Below are 15,769 nucleotides of genomic sequence, written 5' to 3' on the forward strand. Positions count from 1 at the left end.
ATAAAACTCAACATTTTCTTCCCACCTGAATCTGTTTCTTTTCCTGCCTTGCCAGTCTCAGTGACTGGAGATACCAGTGGCACCAAAAATTAGGTGCCACCCTCACTCACCTACAGCTTCAACCCCATTAGGGTGACAAATTCATTCCCATTTTCCCAGGGCTTTCTTGGTGTTAGTATGAAAAATTCCATATCCATAGGACTCCCACAGGTCTGTAAAAACTGGAATGGCTTGCCTGGAACATTCTTAATTTTGAAACTCAAAGTCTCATGTCTTGGGAACCTCTTTAGTCCTGGGCAAACCATAAAGTTAATAATCCTTTTGCCTACATCCAATCAATCATCAAGACCTACTGATTCTAACTTTTTAATGTGTCTAGATTGTCCAGTTCTCCTCATCTTCACTGTTACTCTAACTATCATAGGTCATTAACATATCTTACCTCGATTGCTGCAGAGCTTTGCAACTCTCCTTTGCCTCTACCATTGCTTCCTCCAACCCATTCTCTGAATTGCTGCTAGAGTCATCTTTTTAAACTATAGCCCTGATTGTATCATTTTTCTTCTTAAATCTTTGTAACTGTTCTTTATTTGCCCTAAGATAAGGGGCATACTTTTTTTTTTTTTTTAAGTAGTCTCCATGCCCAGCATGGAGCCCAGCACAGGGCCTGAACTCACAACCCTGAGATCAAGACCTGAGCTGAGATCAAGAGTCAGATGCTTAACCGACTGAGCCACCCTGGTGCCCCAAGGGGCATACATTTTAAAATGGCGCACATGACCTGTCATGAAATCATCCTGCTGCTTCTTCCAGGCTCATCCCTTCTCACGTTCCCCTTACACTGCCTATAAGCCCAGATGCCAGCTGTCTCCTCTACGAAAGCAACCCTTGTTTTTATTTTACACCCGCACGGACATAGAGCTTTTGCATATCTTCACATTCTCCATCTTGAGCCCACTTCTACAAAAGTCTTGGTAAGAAACACAGAATTCACAGAGAAGATGAAAGGGTTCTTCTAGCATGTGTGGTATAGCAACAACCCCCCAACTCACTATTTGACATTTCTTCCCCAGAGTTCCTTCTCAGCTCTAACACTCCTAGGATTTTTTTTCCCTTTGTCTCTACTTTTCCTCCAAGGTATGCAGCCTTCCTGGATCTATACGCCCTCTTCTTGTGTCCCTGCACCAAGCTCTTTACACTCATCTCTTTATTATCCTGAATGATTTGGCTTTGCCCCAGCTCCTGTTTATAAATGTACATTCCCAACTCCATCCTAGGGTTCAACAAAACAAAGTGTCCTTCTATTTTGAGATTTCATTCTTGCTTAGTGCCATCATTTTTAGCTTGAATATGTCCCTTGGGGTCTTACCTCTCATTCCAAGTAGCTTGTTAAAATATTTCTTGAAAATAATGGTGTTACCCTCCTGGAGAAATTGTTCTACCAGCTGCTAAGACAGTAAAAGTTTCTTCCTTTTGTCATCTGTGTTTCAGCTATTCTGGTTTCCCTACAGTTCTCATAATTTTTTTTGTTCTCTCCTAGTATGTCTTTGTATAAGCTGCCAAATCACCTGGGATACTTTACCACAATTTACCTTAAAAAAAACAAAAAAAACCCCCCAAAAACCAAGAAAAATTTGACTGACTAATAAATATACCTAAAGTTATAATATTTTTATGTCCCCTTGCCAAAATTCATCTTCAGCATCAAGAAGGATGGACTGCTTTTATAAATGGAACCAGTGTTAGCTGTAGTTCATAGGGCTTGATTTGAACAAAGAAATTCCTAATTATATCATGACTCATTTTAGCATTTTTAATCATCCTGGCATGATGAAATTCACTGCATTGGTCTCTAGGGGATTAGGAAGAAAACTAATTTCAGTTTTTGAAAGTCATTTTCGAGACCTCCAAAGAAGGCTTATAGAAGACATGAAAGGGGCCTAAGAATTACATAGTTCTCAGTCTGAGTCTGAGAATTAGTACAATTAATCAAAACTGCAATCCACATTTCCTTAGAAAACAACAATATGCAAAACACATGGCCATTGTGTGCCGTCCAAGCAATCATGTACGTTTACAGGTAGGTTATATTCAATTAACCTAGTTTATTTGCTTGATAACATCATTGAATATATCTTCATTTTTACTAATGCAAATGATTGAAGATTTTAAGATGGCAATAGAATAACTTTATGTTGTATATGGAGAGTCACACTACTTGGGTTTCTCAGTGGCTTTCCTTAGTGCTAGAGCCCCTGAGCTTCAAAGACTTGAGGGGTGTGGATTAACAAAACAAATACAGAGTTGGAGTTCACAAACCCAGACTTCCAAATATACAGCTATATTTTCTTAAGTCATTTTAAACTCTCTGCATTCTCTTTTTAAACAATCTTTATACCCACATTTTATTTTATTTTATTTTATTTTTTAGAAGATTTTTATTTTTAATAATCTCCATACCCAACAAGAGCCACATGCTCTTCCGACTGAGCAGTCAGGTGTCCCTACACTCACTTATTATTATTATTATTATTATTATTATTATTATTATTGGTGCAAAAAGGTGGTTTTATTAAAGCCCGGGAACTATGGGGTTGAGGGAGATAAAGAAAAAGGAAGGTGTCCAAAAGGACTTTCGTAAACTAAAGAAGACCCTCAGGATACTGGAGGACTTGCGATTATCAAGCTAAAGTTGTTTTTCCCTCTGGAAAAGCATTCACATTAAGATAGTTGGAAGTTTCCTGGAGGAATGTCACACATATCCCACCCAGGAGTGGGGAGGGGATTTGCCAGGTGTCAGCTTGTGCTTTGTCCTCAGTTTGCTTTCTGCTCCCTCAACATTTCTCCTCTGAACAATTTTGACGCTTAATTCTTTTTTTTTTTTTTTAAAGATTTTATTTATTTATTTGACAGAGACACAGCGAGAGAGGGAACACAAGCAGGGGGAATGGGAGAGGGAGAAGCAGGCTTCCTGCGGGGCAGGGAGCCCGATGCAGGGCTCGATCCCAGGACCCCGGGATCATGACCTGAGCCGAAGGCAGACGCTTAACGACTGAGCCACCCAGGCGCCCCTTGACCCTTAATTCTTTAAGGTTGGGGAATGCAGAGGGTCTTATCTTCTGTAACCTCTTCCTGCTGAATAGGGGCGAAGAGATGTCCCTACCTATGGGTCAATATTGGTCAGTTGGGGAATATATATGGGCCTTATGAAAGGCAGAGACAGCTGAATCCAACACGGTCAACATATATGAACTTCCTTGAGTACATAGGATCATCTGTCGTAGTGAAGTGATTGTATTGATGGTCTCGGCACCAAGCAGAGAGACACTTCATCATTGTTTGAAGAGGAGTTTGAGATCTAGAGGTTCACAGGAGTAAGAAGACACGTTAGTTTGCTCATTGGTTTCCTGAGACACTGGTGGGGAAATCTGAAGTGGGCAGTGTTAAGTCCAGGGGGTGCTTTTCTTCCTCCTTGACAGCGAGGGAAGAAGCCATGGTGCCTGAGGCACCAAGGATGGTATCCTACACTTACATTTTACAAAAGAGATCTTCCCTTGTTTTCTTTCTCACTGCTGGAGGAGAGGTGGGTGGGGGGATGGGGTAATGGGGGGATGGGCATTAAGGAGGGCACGTGATGTGATGAGCACTGGATGTTAATATGCAACTGATGAATTACTGAACTCTACATCTGAAACTAAGGATGTACATGTTGGCTAATTGAATTTAAATAAAAAAAAGAAAGGTAAGATAAAGTAATAGGTGTGAAAATACTTTGAACATGAAAAAAGCTTTCCAATAGTAGGTGGACCTGTCATCTTTTAAATTTGCAAAGGGCAAGAATGAGGAGATTCACTGTACTAATCTATTCATCCTTCCCACTATTCAACCATCCATCTGTCTTACCCTCCTTCTTTCAACAAGTATTTATCAAGTACTTAATGTTTGCATATAACAGTTATGATCCCTGTGCCTCATGAAACTTACACTCTTGTGTAAATAGTACGTAGACAAATTAATTTCAGTTTGATAAAGGCTATACTTGAGAAGGGAACAGTGGGATGGTTGGATCAAGAAGGGTTGTGGTTGGGGAAGGTTTTCCACAAAAATGATGACTAGATTGAGAGCTGATCTTTTAGCTCTCATGAGAAAGTAATATGGGAAATGTTGTTAAGCATCATGGGAGGTATGGGTAATAGCAGGACAAAGAGAGGTGATAGAATGTTCCAAGTAGAAAGAACACAATGTGCAAAGGCCCTGAGGCAAGAGTGAGTGTAGTTCAACAAAAATTTCAAGGTAGCTGCTCTGCCAGGTGAGAAATCTTCATTTGAATTATTTATGAACAGTGTAGTAGCTAGTTCCGTAGAATATCTGATGTGTGAAAGGTGTGTGGTTTATCCATTTGCAGCTGTTCTTTGGCCTCAAGTCTTAGACTGAATTGTACTACCCCTGGCAGCTCTCTTTGTCTTTTCTTTTTTTTTTTTTTCCTTTCCCCAACCTCTGGAATGTAGATTGCTAAGACTCTAAAGCTTCCGGTTTTTAAGGCATGACACTTAGAATTGAAACCCTGCAATTGTCAGAGGACTCAATAAAAAAAAAAATCTTCCCATCTCTTCTCATTCTGAAGAGGAGGAAACTGGGTTGCAGAGAGGCTAGTAACCTTTCCTTAGGTTCCCCAGCTATTATGTCGCAGCTGCTAAAGCAAATACAGGCTAGGCCTGGGGTAACAGTGGTCTCCACATATTAGAATCAGGAACAACATGACCACTGCTACACATGAAGATCAAGAACAACCACACGGGCTGACTACTACCTTTAACAATACAGGATAACAAGGCTACTCAAATTCTTATCATGGACAAAGAGCATATTCTTTGTCTCATTTGATGGATCAAGTCTTCTAGTCTGAAAACATTGCCAAGATTAACTGCCATGGCTATTTCCTAAAATCCTATCATTAGAGTAGTGAGTCTTCAAAGCATGAATTGTTTCCTAGCATTCCCTTGAAGTTGACAGCTAGTGGAGCACAAAACAGGGTCCTAGGCAATGGCTGGAAACCTGGAACTGCGAAATAAGAAAAAGGCAAATGAAGTGGAAGTTTAAGAAACCCCAATACAAACTTCCGTTTACCTGGGGCTGACAGTTCATGATTCCTAGGGAAATTGAGTAAACATAATCAGAATAATTGCTAAACATCTCCAGTCTTGACCAACGATTAAGCACAAGGATGACAAAGCACAGGAAAACAGTCCCTTTGATTATTTGAATATGTGTGTGGTTAGGTATGGTGAAGAGAAGCCGGTCTGTCCCGTGTGAAGGTAGCAGCACTATTTCTTAAGTCTAAGAGAGGTATATCACACCAAGAAACATTAATGATTCCAATCTCTTCACACACACTTCCCCTAGTAAATATACATCAGGCAGCAGCAAAACGTCTGTTGTAATTGTTTTCCTGCCACAGGAAACTTTGCAGATGATGTCCCAACCCTTGAGTGAAATCAAAAGGGAACACTCTCTCTCTCTCTTTTTTTTTTTTTTTAAGATTTTATTTATTTATTTGACAGAGAGAGACACAGCGAGAGAGGGAACACAAGCAGGGGGAGTGGGAGAAGGAGAAGCAGGCTTCCTGCCGAGCAGGGAGCCTGATGTGGGGCTTGATCCCAGGACCCTGGGATCATGACCTGAGCCGAAGGCAGATGCTTAATGACTGAGCCACCCAGGCGCCCCGGGGAACCCTCTCTTATCAGAACTTTTTCTACCATAAACCTTTCTGTATCTTTTAGGAAACTTTCAGTTGCAAGGGAACAGAATACCTAACCCAAATTTGTGTAAACTTCACCTTGATTGGTTTATATATTTAAAGGGCCAGAGGTAGGACTTGTCATAGACACAGTTTGATCTGGGGTATCAAATGATGGTTTTCTTATCACCTCTCAACTTTTTATTTCTTTGTGTGCCAGCTTCATCTTTGGGCTGCTTCTTTACCAAGACGAGATGGTGGCAGCATTCCTGAGCTGCATATTTTCAGCTACAAAATCCAGTGAACAGTGAAAGTTTATCTTTCTCAGAGATAATCACCATGGCCAGGGAGCTGGGGTTGTGAGATTTCACTTAAGTTAATCAAAGTCCTCCATGCAGGTGACGAGTGGGATCATTCCCACCCGATGGAGCTGGCAGAGAATTGGGAATGGGAGGACTTCCCCAAAGAGAGTTCTGCTACTAGATGCTAAAGAACAAAGAAAAGATTTTTGCTCCCTGTGAGTTTTTTCTTCTTTTTTGGCATTCCACCTGAAAGGACTCTCAGTAAAATTTAGCTTCTGTATTTGTTAGAATATAGCCTTAGGTGTGTGAAATAGGGACTCAAAATAACAGTATATTAAAGAAGAATGAAGGTTACTTCCACTCTCATTTAAAGTCTGAGATGCTGTGGTGTCTCTGCACTGCAAAACTCTAAAGGACCAGGCTCCTGACTTGCTTTGTCATCTCCAGCATGTGGCTTCCATCCCTATGGTCCAACATGGATCACTATTATGTCCCAATGCCAACCTGACAGGGGTAAAGAAGGGGAGGATATGTCTCTTCCCTTTAATTCAGAGTTTCTCAACGTTGGCACTATTGACATTTTGGGCAAGATTATTCTTTGTTGGAAGGGAGGATGTCCTGTGCGTTGTAGGATGTTTAGCAACATCCCTGGCCTCTACCCACTAGATGCCAGTAGCATCTTCCCCCCCCCCCACCCCCAGCTGTGACAACCAAAATAACTCTAGATTTGCCAAATATTCCCTGGGGGTGCATATTTTACTTCTGCTCACATTCTTTGGCTAGAATTGAGTTATATGGTCATTTATAACTGCAAGGGAGACAGGGAAGTGTGGTCCTTTTCTTTTTTCCTTGATGGCTATGTGCCATCAAAAATGGGACCACTGACATTCCCTGTCAGTGTTCAAGTGTAAATATGCCATTTTCTGTTAACATCAATCAAAGGGCACAATATGATAATGGAGAATAATTATTGAACTTTTGACTTTATCCACTTCTAGGAATCCACAAAAATTCCCTGAAATATTTCTGAAACTCTTTAGGATGCATTTCTTAATTGTGAACATTCTTTCAGACTGTGACAACGGGAACTTGAAATGCATGAAATTATATGCAGATGTCTTACAAATAATATTTTCACTGATGTCCATTTTGAGGGCACTGAAGTCTGTGTCATATGCAATTTCTAGTAACTCTCAAAGCTTTCTCTGCAAAGCTATTGGTGCACCCTTATGCCTGCCATTACTGTTGAAGCCATTGGCATCACCTAAGGAGAGCTGCCAGCCAGCCTACTGCGTCATAAATCTCTTCCCACCCCCAGTCTTTGGTCTTGATGATGTACTGATGAGGGCTTCCAACATGTTATAGACATTTCAGTAAATCTGACTTTTCGACTTGGCTTCTTCTCTCCTTAGGACTCACAGAAAGACTGTGACTGTTGGAATGGAAGACAATTCTGAGTAACACAAATCTTGATGTTCTCAAAATCATTCTTCCAGTCTGATGACTGAAACATTGTTATTAAATCAAGCTTATATGTTTAACACTTAGCAGAATTATTTCCCAAAACTATTTCTCAGTTTCATATGTAAAGGGATTTCATGTATAATATCCCCTAAGTTTTCCTGACCAGCCCAAACATGTGAAGATCCAGTTTAGGCTCAAACTGGAACCCTTTGCTATTTATTGATTCAGTCACGCATTTCAATCATTCATTATTTTCATTTAGTTATTCAATCAATACATTTCTTGAATGTCTGCTACATAAAGGTATGTTCTGGGTCTTAGAGTTACACTGTGAGCACCTCTGACATGACCCTTACTTACATGATCTAACAGGTGCTATGGTGACGACTCCCTCCTCCTCCACATTATCCATTTGTGAATTGTATACTTTGTGCGTTCTTTCGTCGGAAGTTCTTAAGTTAGATCAGAGTCTTTCTGCTACCACGTGCTGCCAGTGGCGTGTACTCAGGCAACTCAATATTTGTGTAGGTCAGTCTTAGTGGTGAAGATTTTTCTGAGACAAAATGTAGAAGTTCTTCAGTCACACACTCTCAAGTTAAGCAGGATGCTTGAGTTGTCAGGAATCTTGGATTGTCTAGTATTCACTGAATCTAGTTCTTTTTCTTCACAAGCTTTAGTCAGACTGAGGGGTAACTACATTGTAATGTGTGATTCGCTCTGCAAGTGTTCATCATCTGAAATGCTTTTTATTTTTTAGAATTGTTTAAAAAGTTTTATTGTGATAAAATATGCATAAGATTTATCATTTTAACCATTTTTAAGTGTACATTAATTACATTCACACTGTTGCTCGGTCATCACCACCATCCATCGCCAGAGTTTTGCATCTCCCTAACGGAAACTCTGTACCCATTGAACAATAACTACCCATCACTCTTTCAATCCAGCCCTTGGCGACCACCATTTTACTCTCTGTCTTTATGAATCTAGGGACCTCCTATGTGTGGAATCATATGGCCCTTTTATGACTGGCTTATTTCCCTCAGCATAATGTCTTCAAGGCTCACCCACATTGTAGCATGTGTCAGGATGTCCTTCCTTTTTAAGGGTGAATAATATTCTATTGTATGTATAGCCTACATTTTGTTTAGCCATTCATTCATTGATGGACTGAAATGCTTTTCTTCTGCTTTTTAGGTGGAATCTCATCTTGAATTCTAAATTCTGTGCGCCCTCTAAATCTTGCACTGGTAAATGTAAACACTTTAAGGTAGGGCATTTAATTCTGTGGCATTAATGAACAAGCTATAAAATCTGCAATTGTCATTCAAAAAGAAAATGTAATTTTACAAGAAATCAAATTACTGCCACCTTTTTATTAGCAGTAGAAGCCCCAAGACGAGATTATGAAATTACTGTTTTATGAAAAAAATTAGTTTAGAAATTTAGCAGTCTTAATGCCGTTAAGTATATTAAAAAATAATGAAAAGTCTTTCTCTGATGTGTCTGCACTGACCAGTATGAGAGCCACCAGCCAAATGCGGGCTTTAAAATTTAAATTAATTAAAATTAAATGGGATAAAAATTCAGTTCCTCAGTCACACTAGCCACATTTCAAACGCTCCACCGCCATTGTTAGTGGCTACTGTATTGAACAGTACGGACATAGAATGTTTCTGTCATCCCAGAAAATTCTATTCTACGATGCTGATTGTGGTAGCTGGGATTTTCTCCCCCAAAGTCATTAGAGATCATTTAAACTTCATAAAATTCATTGCTGCCTTACAGAGTGCAATATTCTGAATGCTTCTTGGTTTTGCCAGCCTGCAGTCTGTAGTCGAAGGACAGGACTTAATCCTCTATGAAGCATAAGAATGCATCAATATAGTCTTGGCGGTTGCTAGCCACTCACTCACATGGGCACATAGAACCCAGTATGCACAGAGGAAAGGGGAAAGGCAAAGCTCCAGTAAGGGTGAAAGAGACAGGAAATGAAGGAGTAATTTCTATGTAAGACAGCAGCATTTTAAGTTTTTATGGTTTTGGAAATTTAGTTTGTAGCCTCTCAACCTCCAAGTAGTAAAAATGCACATAGATGGAAACCTGTAATAAATAACACATTTGGACCTAATGCCTCTTAATTCTTAGGATAGGATACCTGGAAATCTATTGTAGAGAGAATTCTCATGGGGATAGTAAATAGGCCCTGATTATGACAAAGGCAGACTGCTTTAGACTTTGCCTCTTCTTCAGAGAAGGGATTTTCAACCTCTCTTTGCAACTGAGATATCCTGGTAGCAATGGTTACTTATAATTATTTTGTTATTCTATTGGTATGACATCATGTGCTCTTAAAGCAGAGCAAATAAATTTCATTTTCAGGGTCTTGATATCCCTTTAACTCATTAGACAGAGGCTTTTTTTTTTTGGTAACTAGCTGTATACCCAGAGTGTAGCATAATCCTTGCATATAGTTGGTGCTCAACAATTGTTGAATGAATGAATGATTATGAACATCTAGAAGTTCTGGAAGGCTGGGGTTGGGAATCATCCCTTTAGGAAAATTGATTTTCCCTGAAAGAGACTATTGAACCTATTCATCAACAGGCTTGTGGGGTCCTTCTTCAATTAACAAGGAAGGGACAGAGGATAGTGGGGAATCTGTTAGCCATAATATAAGATGGCTTGGGTTCCAGGTCTATCTCAGTCTCTCATTAGCCATGTGAACTTGACCATATTAACCTCTCAAAGCTGTTTCCACATTTGGAGCACGATAATAACTATCTGGTAGGATTTCCGTGAGAATCAAATCAGATACACAAACTATTTAGCAAAGTGCTTGACACATATTTAGCTCTCAGGACATGTTAACTTAAAAAGAGGACATTTTAAGCATGGGAGAATCTAGCCTTGGGCTAAAAGCAGGAGAAGGAAAGAGAGAGTGTGTTATGGGGATCTAGAAGAAAGAGAGGGAGCTGGTGACATGCTCCACAGAATCTAGAATAAAGGAGATGAGAGGCGGTACAGCTTTGGCTGCTGGAAATATCACTGCTGCAGAGGAACTCATGTTCTGGACACCTACTGGGTACTTGACGGGCCGAACACATTCCAGCCTCTAGGCCTTTGTGTTTCTTGGTCTCTTTGTTTGAAACTGCCTTCCTCCAGATATCTGCAATTTCACTCCCTCAGTTCATTCAGGACTTTGCTCAGATGATGCTCCTCTCTGCTGAGCCATTGAAGAGGTACCACCTAACCTCCTAATGGCCTATCTTCAATTATAATGATAATTACACACTCTACTTTTTCTTATGAACACTTTCACTATTGACACTATTTTTTATATCTTTTTCACCCACTATATTCTAATTACATGTGTGTAGGGACTGTCTTTTTGTTGTTTCTGCTCACTGTATTTTGAATAGTGCTTGTTCATAACAGACTCACAATGAATTGTTTTTTGTTGAATTCACATTTTTATCATTTGACCCTCACAAGAACACTTCATGGTAAGTGGCTCTAACCTCAGGCTGTGGAGGAAAACATGGAGTTCAGAGAGGTTAAATGACTTGCTAAAGATCACACAGCTAATGAGTCATGAAACCAATATTTGTGATTCAAAAACAAATGGTCTTTCTACTATATCACATAAATTAGTTTATGCTCTTTTTTCAAAAGGACTGACAGGTTGAATTGGGGCAGGGGGAGTACTCATTATGCAAAATAAGGCAAATAGGGATAAAAGAGAACAGAGATCTTGTATATAAAGTTAAGGAAATAGGTACTCTCTGACATCTGAGATGAGCAAAATGTTGCCACAGTTCTTTTTTTACCAGCACAATGGTAGAAACAAACAGGTTCCCATTGACCTTGGCACTCAATCTCTTATCCCAAGTATTTGAGTCCTAACCCCAGAAGGCTAAATCTTCAAGTAAGTCTGTTTTCTTTATTACATTTATTACAAAGTCTTTCCAAATAGGAACTATATCTTAATATCTGACTCCCTTATATCCTTTAGCATGATGCCTTGCCAGATGGTCAGTGTCTGTAGAATGACAGGCATCTGTGCTCCCATGCATTGTAAGGGAAGTTAGGCTAAATGCTTTCTACCATTCTGCCTACCTCTAAGGGTCTACAGATTTTTTGAAAAGTATTGGAAGTGTTGATATGTGCTTACTGAAATAGTCATATATGTCGAACCGCAGCATACGAGAAATTGAAAGAGAATAGCAGTGGCAGTTTACGTGGGACATATATTCTCATTTCAGTAGGTGGCTAACCCATCTGAGCATGAACGCTGAGTAGTAGGAGTGCCTGGAGGTGGAGCCTTCTTTGTGTTCTGGAAAAGAGCTTTGATACGATGGGCTGATGAGTCCTTAAAGCTCTCTACTATATACTATGGAAGAGATAACTGTAAGCAGATATAATTTTGAGTAAATGTACAACTTGATTACTCTTTCATCAAGCAGGGATTACCTTTGGCTATGTATAATAAAAAAACCCCAAGCATTAGTGGCTTAAGTCAGACAGGGGTTTATTTTTCTTTCATAGAACAAAAGATCTGGAGGAAGGTAGGGGTGGTACAGAGGCTCAAGGACATCAGGTCTCTAAGATTCTTGCAGCTCCTCTTAGCCTTTCCTTTGTGGTCAAATGCAGGTGGCTGCTGTGGTACTTGCCATCAGGCCTGCACTTCAGGGTGCGTGAAGGAGAAACTAAGGAGAGCACAAAGGGCAGAGACGGCATGCCAGCTGAGTCTGTCCCCTCTTCTTTAATGATCTTTTCTTTTTCCTGCCTTCAAACACCTGCTTACCTCTCCTTGGCCAGAAACCCTGACATACGGATACCTCTGTCCATGTACCTGCAATGGAGGCCGGGGAATTTAGTTTTCATTAGCTGGGCACGTTGCCCTCATTGTCCAACAAAATAAATGGTCTGTCAGTAAGGAACAATGGGAGAATTCATGGATGTTGAATAAACATCTAGCAGTCTTGCCATACTATCCATTAAAGAACCTCAGAATGGGCCATGGAACCTCTTACTTTAAAGAATACTGCATTTTGATGGGTCTCCTGATGAGTTAGTTGTATGGTAAGATTCTGAAGTAGATTTATGAGTTTACTTATTTTTATTTATTTTATTTTTTAAAGATTTTATTTATTTATTTGACAGAGAGAGATACAGCAAGAGAGAGAGAGAGCACAAGCAGGGGGAGTGGGAGAGGGAGAAGCAGACTCCCTGCTGAGCAGGGAGCCCGATGCGGGGCTCCATCCCAGGACCCTGGGATCATGACCTGAGCCGAAGGCAGTCGCTTAACCAACTGAGCCACCCAGGCGCCCTACACTGTGTACTTCTTGAAGGCAGAATTAATTCTTATTCATCTTTGTATCCTTAGCCCAGTGTCTGAAATACAGTATGAACATAATAAGCATTTTTTGAATGAATGAATGAACGAATGAATGAATGAGAAAGCCATTTTAATGTTAGCATATATTTATACAAATTTTTAATTTGGTATTATTAGAACTAAGCTGCTCCTTCAAAATTTATTAACAAACATCACTCTATGCACTCATTTACTCATTACTTTATTCGTTCTTCAAATATCTAATAAGGCTGCAATGTCCTAGATGCCATGCTAGTTATTGCGGGAACTGAGATGAGCCCCTCATATTTCCTGTTCCCAACAAGCTCACAGTCCAGTGGAAGAGACACGTAAGTAGCTAGGCAATAATAATTGCTTCTGCAAACCATTACTTAGTAGTGATAAGACTAGCACTCACTATGTATAAGATAGGATGCTTATCTCCCTGGTTGACTTTTTCCTTTCTTCAGATAATGAGAACATTTTCAACGTGTGCCTTGATGAGTGGTAGCTCAGCTTACTTAGCTCTACTTCATAGGCATTCCAGAGAAATGAGATTTTATTATCTCACATGAACTAGATGCTGGGGAGTAGGCATGTTTTTGCTTTTAAATTGAGTTTAGTTTAGACTGGAAATCAGGTATCAATAGGAAAGGGATCTACTTAATCAGCACCTGCAAGGAGCCAAGTGACAGTCGGAGAGAAGTGTTTTAAGTACAGAGAGTTTGCATTTGACAGACTTCAGCGCCTGGCTGGCAACATAATGGCCAATGCCAATATGGGACGTGATAGCTGTGGGGAATACGAATGCAGCCAAGATGAAGTGCACAACAAGGAGTGAAGAAGATTGAAACTTCAGCTGGGTTGACGCTAGGGTGATTACATTAAACAAGACAGACAAGTGTTGAGGACAGGATTTCCCAAGTTGTATTCCTTGGAATGTCATTGCTTCAAAGATGCTTTATGAAAAAAAGGAATTGAAATACATTTAGGAAATGCTGATCCTCTCTTTGGATTCACAATGCAGAGTACCATTTTAAAGGCCTCCATGAAACCAGTTCAACTTTGTTTAGAAAGATGACAAAATGATGTGAAGAAACTCTTCAATTTTTGACGTATCTGTCGTTTCCATTTTAAATTATGTATTATTTTCCCAACAATAAATTCTTGAGTGCCTACTGTAAGGCAATGGAGTACTTACTGTAAGTGAATTTAATTGACTCTTAAGTTAATAGTGATTTGGAAGAAGGTAAAAGAAATTTTAAATGAAAGAAAAAATACGGAACTGGGATATTTTCTCCGGGGTCATATCACAGCAGTATGTATGTAGAGCAACCTTAAATTAAAATGTCCTGAGGACACCTGGCTGGCTCATTTGGTAGAGCATGCAACTCTTGATCTTGGGGTTGTAGGTTTGAGCCCCACATTGGGTGTAGAGATTACTTAAAAAAAAAAAGTCTTAAAAAGTCTTGAATAGCTGCTAGAGAAAGAGTGTACCACCTAGTGCTGGTTCCTGCAAGTGCAGGCACATCCCATAGATGGTTTTCCATCCCTTCCCTGAATGGAGATAGTGAGCCTCCTCACACGAATGGAGATCCTTAAAAAGTAATTGGGTGGGCCATGAATTAAAAAAATTGTATTGCAAGATTAACACATGTTGATTATAGAAAATATAAAAGATACAATGACAAAAGAAAAAACAAAAAGAAACCAGGTATATATACGTATATATATATGTGTGTGTGTGTGTGTGTATGCATATATACACACACCATATACATGCTTGCATTTTCTTTGTATTCATACATACTATAAATGTTTTATACTGTAAATTGTACTATAATTGATGTTTATAATAAGTGTTCTTTTATAACCATATTTCACATAATAATACTTCATGGATATCTCTTTATGTCAATGAATATAAATCTAGATATTTAAAGTTTATTGCATAATATTCTATTATATGGTACATTGTAATAATTTAATCTTTTCCTATTGATGAGCATTTAGGTTGTTTAAAAATTCTCATGATTATAAATAACACTGCAATGAACATCTTTTGTATTCTTGACATTTATTTCTTCAAAATAAAATCTTAGGAAATGGAAATGCTGGGCCACAGGATATGCACATTTAAATTTTAAAATCTTCTCTCAGAAAAGTTTTTACCAATTTGCATGCGCACCTGTAGTTGTTGTGAATGCCTTTCTCGCCATATTTTCACATACTGAACAGTACACATGAAACACTGAATTTTATACATAAAGCTAATGTGCCAATATGAAGACAAAAATGTCTCGTTGTTTTAAGTTTCATTTCTTTGATTAACTACTGAGTTAGAACGTCTTTTCTCTGTCTTTAATGCTGGCTGTTTGTTTCCTATTCTTTGCCCACAGTGCTTCTTTCCTCTCCTGGAGTTTTGGCTGCCTTCTTATTGGTATGCCATCAGATGGCTTTGCAAGTGTTTTTGTGTGTTGGTTTTGGACTTACAAGTTTATAATAATAGTACATAGAATTCCCGTATACCCCTTACCAGCTCCTTCCAAACCATAGTACAATCTACAAAGTTAGGACGTTAACGTTGGCACAACACTACTAACTAAACTACAGACTTCATTTAAATTTTACCAGGTTTTCCACTAATTTCCTTTTTTCTGTTCCAGCATGCAATCCAGGATCCCACATTGCATTTAAGCTGTTATTTCTTCTTGATCTTCTCCAATCTATAACTGTTCTATAATCTGTCCTTTAAGAAGAACTGATCAGTTATTTCATAGAATGCCCTTCAATTTGGGTTTGTCTCATGTTTTCTAAGAATGGAATGAGGTTATGCATTTTGGGCAAAAATACCACAAAAGTGATATTCTGCCATTCTCAGCACATCATATCAAAGGGCTCATGATG

The 15,769-nt window shown here is 39.2% G+C and overlaps 2 long non-coding RNA genes across 6 annotated transcripts in view; one reads left to right on the plus strand and one right to left on the minus strand.

The window, feature by feature from the left end:
- LOC144381904 (uncharacterized) overlaps positions 1–15,769 on the plus strand; it is a 69,654-nt gene that overhangs the window by 19,462 nt on the left and 34,423 nt on the right. The window contains exon 2 of one of the 5 annotated variants that reach the window (XR_013448079.1): positions 13,128–13,212. The exons of the other annotated variants lie outside the window; for them this stretch is intronic. This is a non-coding gene — a long non-coding RNA (uncharacterized LOC144381904). The remainder of the gene's footprint in view (positions 1–13,127; positions 13,213–15,769) is intronic. 5 annotated transcript variants of the gene reach the window in all.
- The window catches only part of LOC118551473 (uncharacterized), a 29,720-nt gene continuing 16,858 nt past the window's right edge, over positions 2,908–15,769 (minus strand). The window contains exon 4 of the long non-coding RNA XR_004925071.2: positions 2,908–3,358. This is a non-coding gene — a long non-coding RNA (uncharacterized LOC118551473). The remainder of the gene's footprint in view (positions 3,359–15,769) is intronic.

The sequence above is a fragment of the Halichoerus grypus genome, chromosome 5 (genome assembly GCF_964656455.1).
Source record: "Halichoerus grypus chromosome 5, mHalGry1.hap1.1, whole genome shotgun sequence".
Taxonomy (NCBI): domain Eukaryota; kingdom Metazoa; phylum Chordata; class Mammalia; order Carnivora; family Phocidae; genus Halichoerus; species Halichoerus grypus.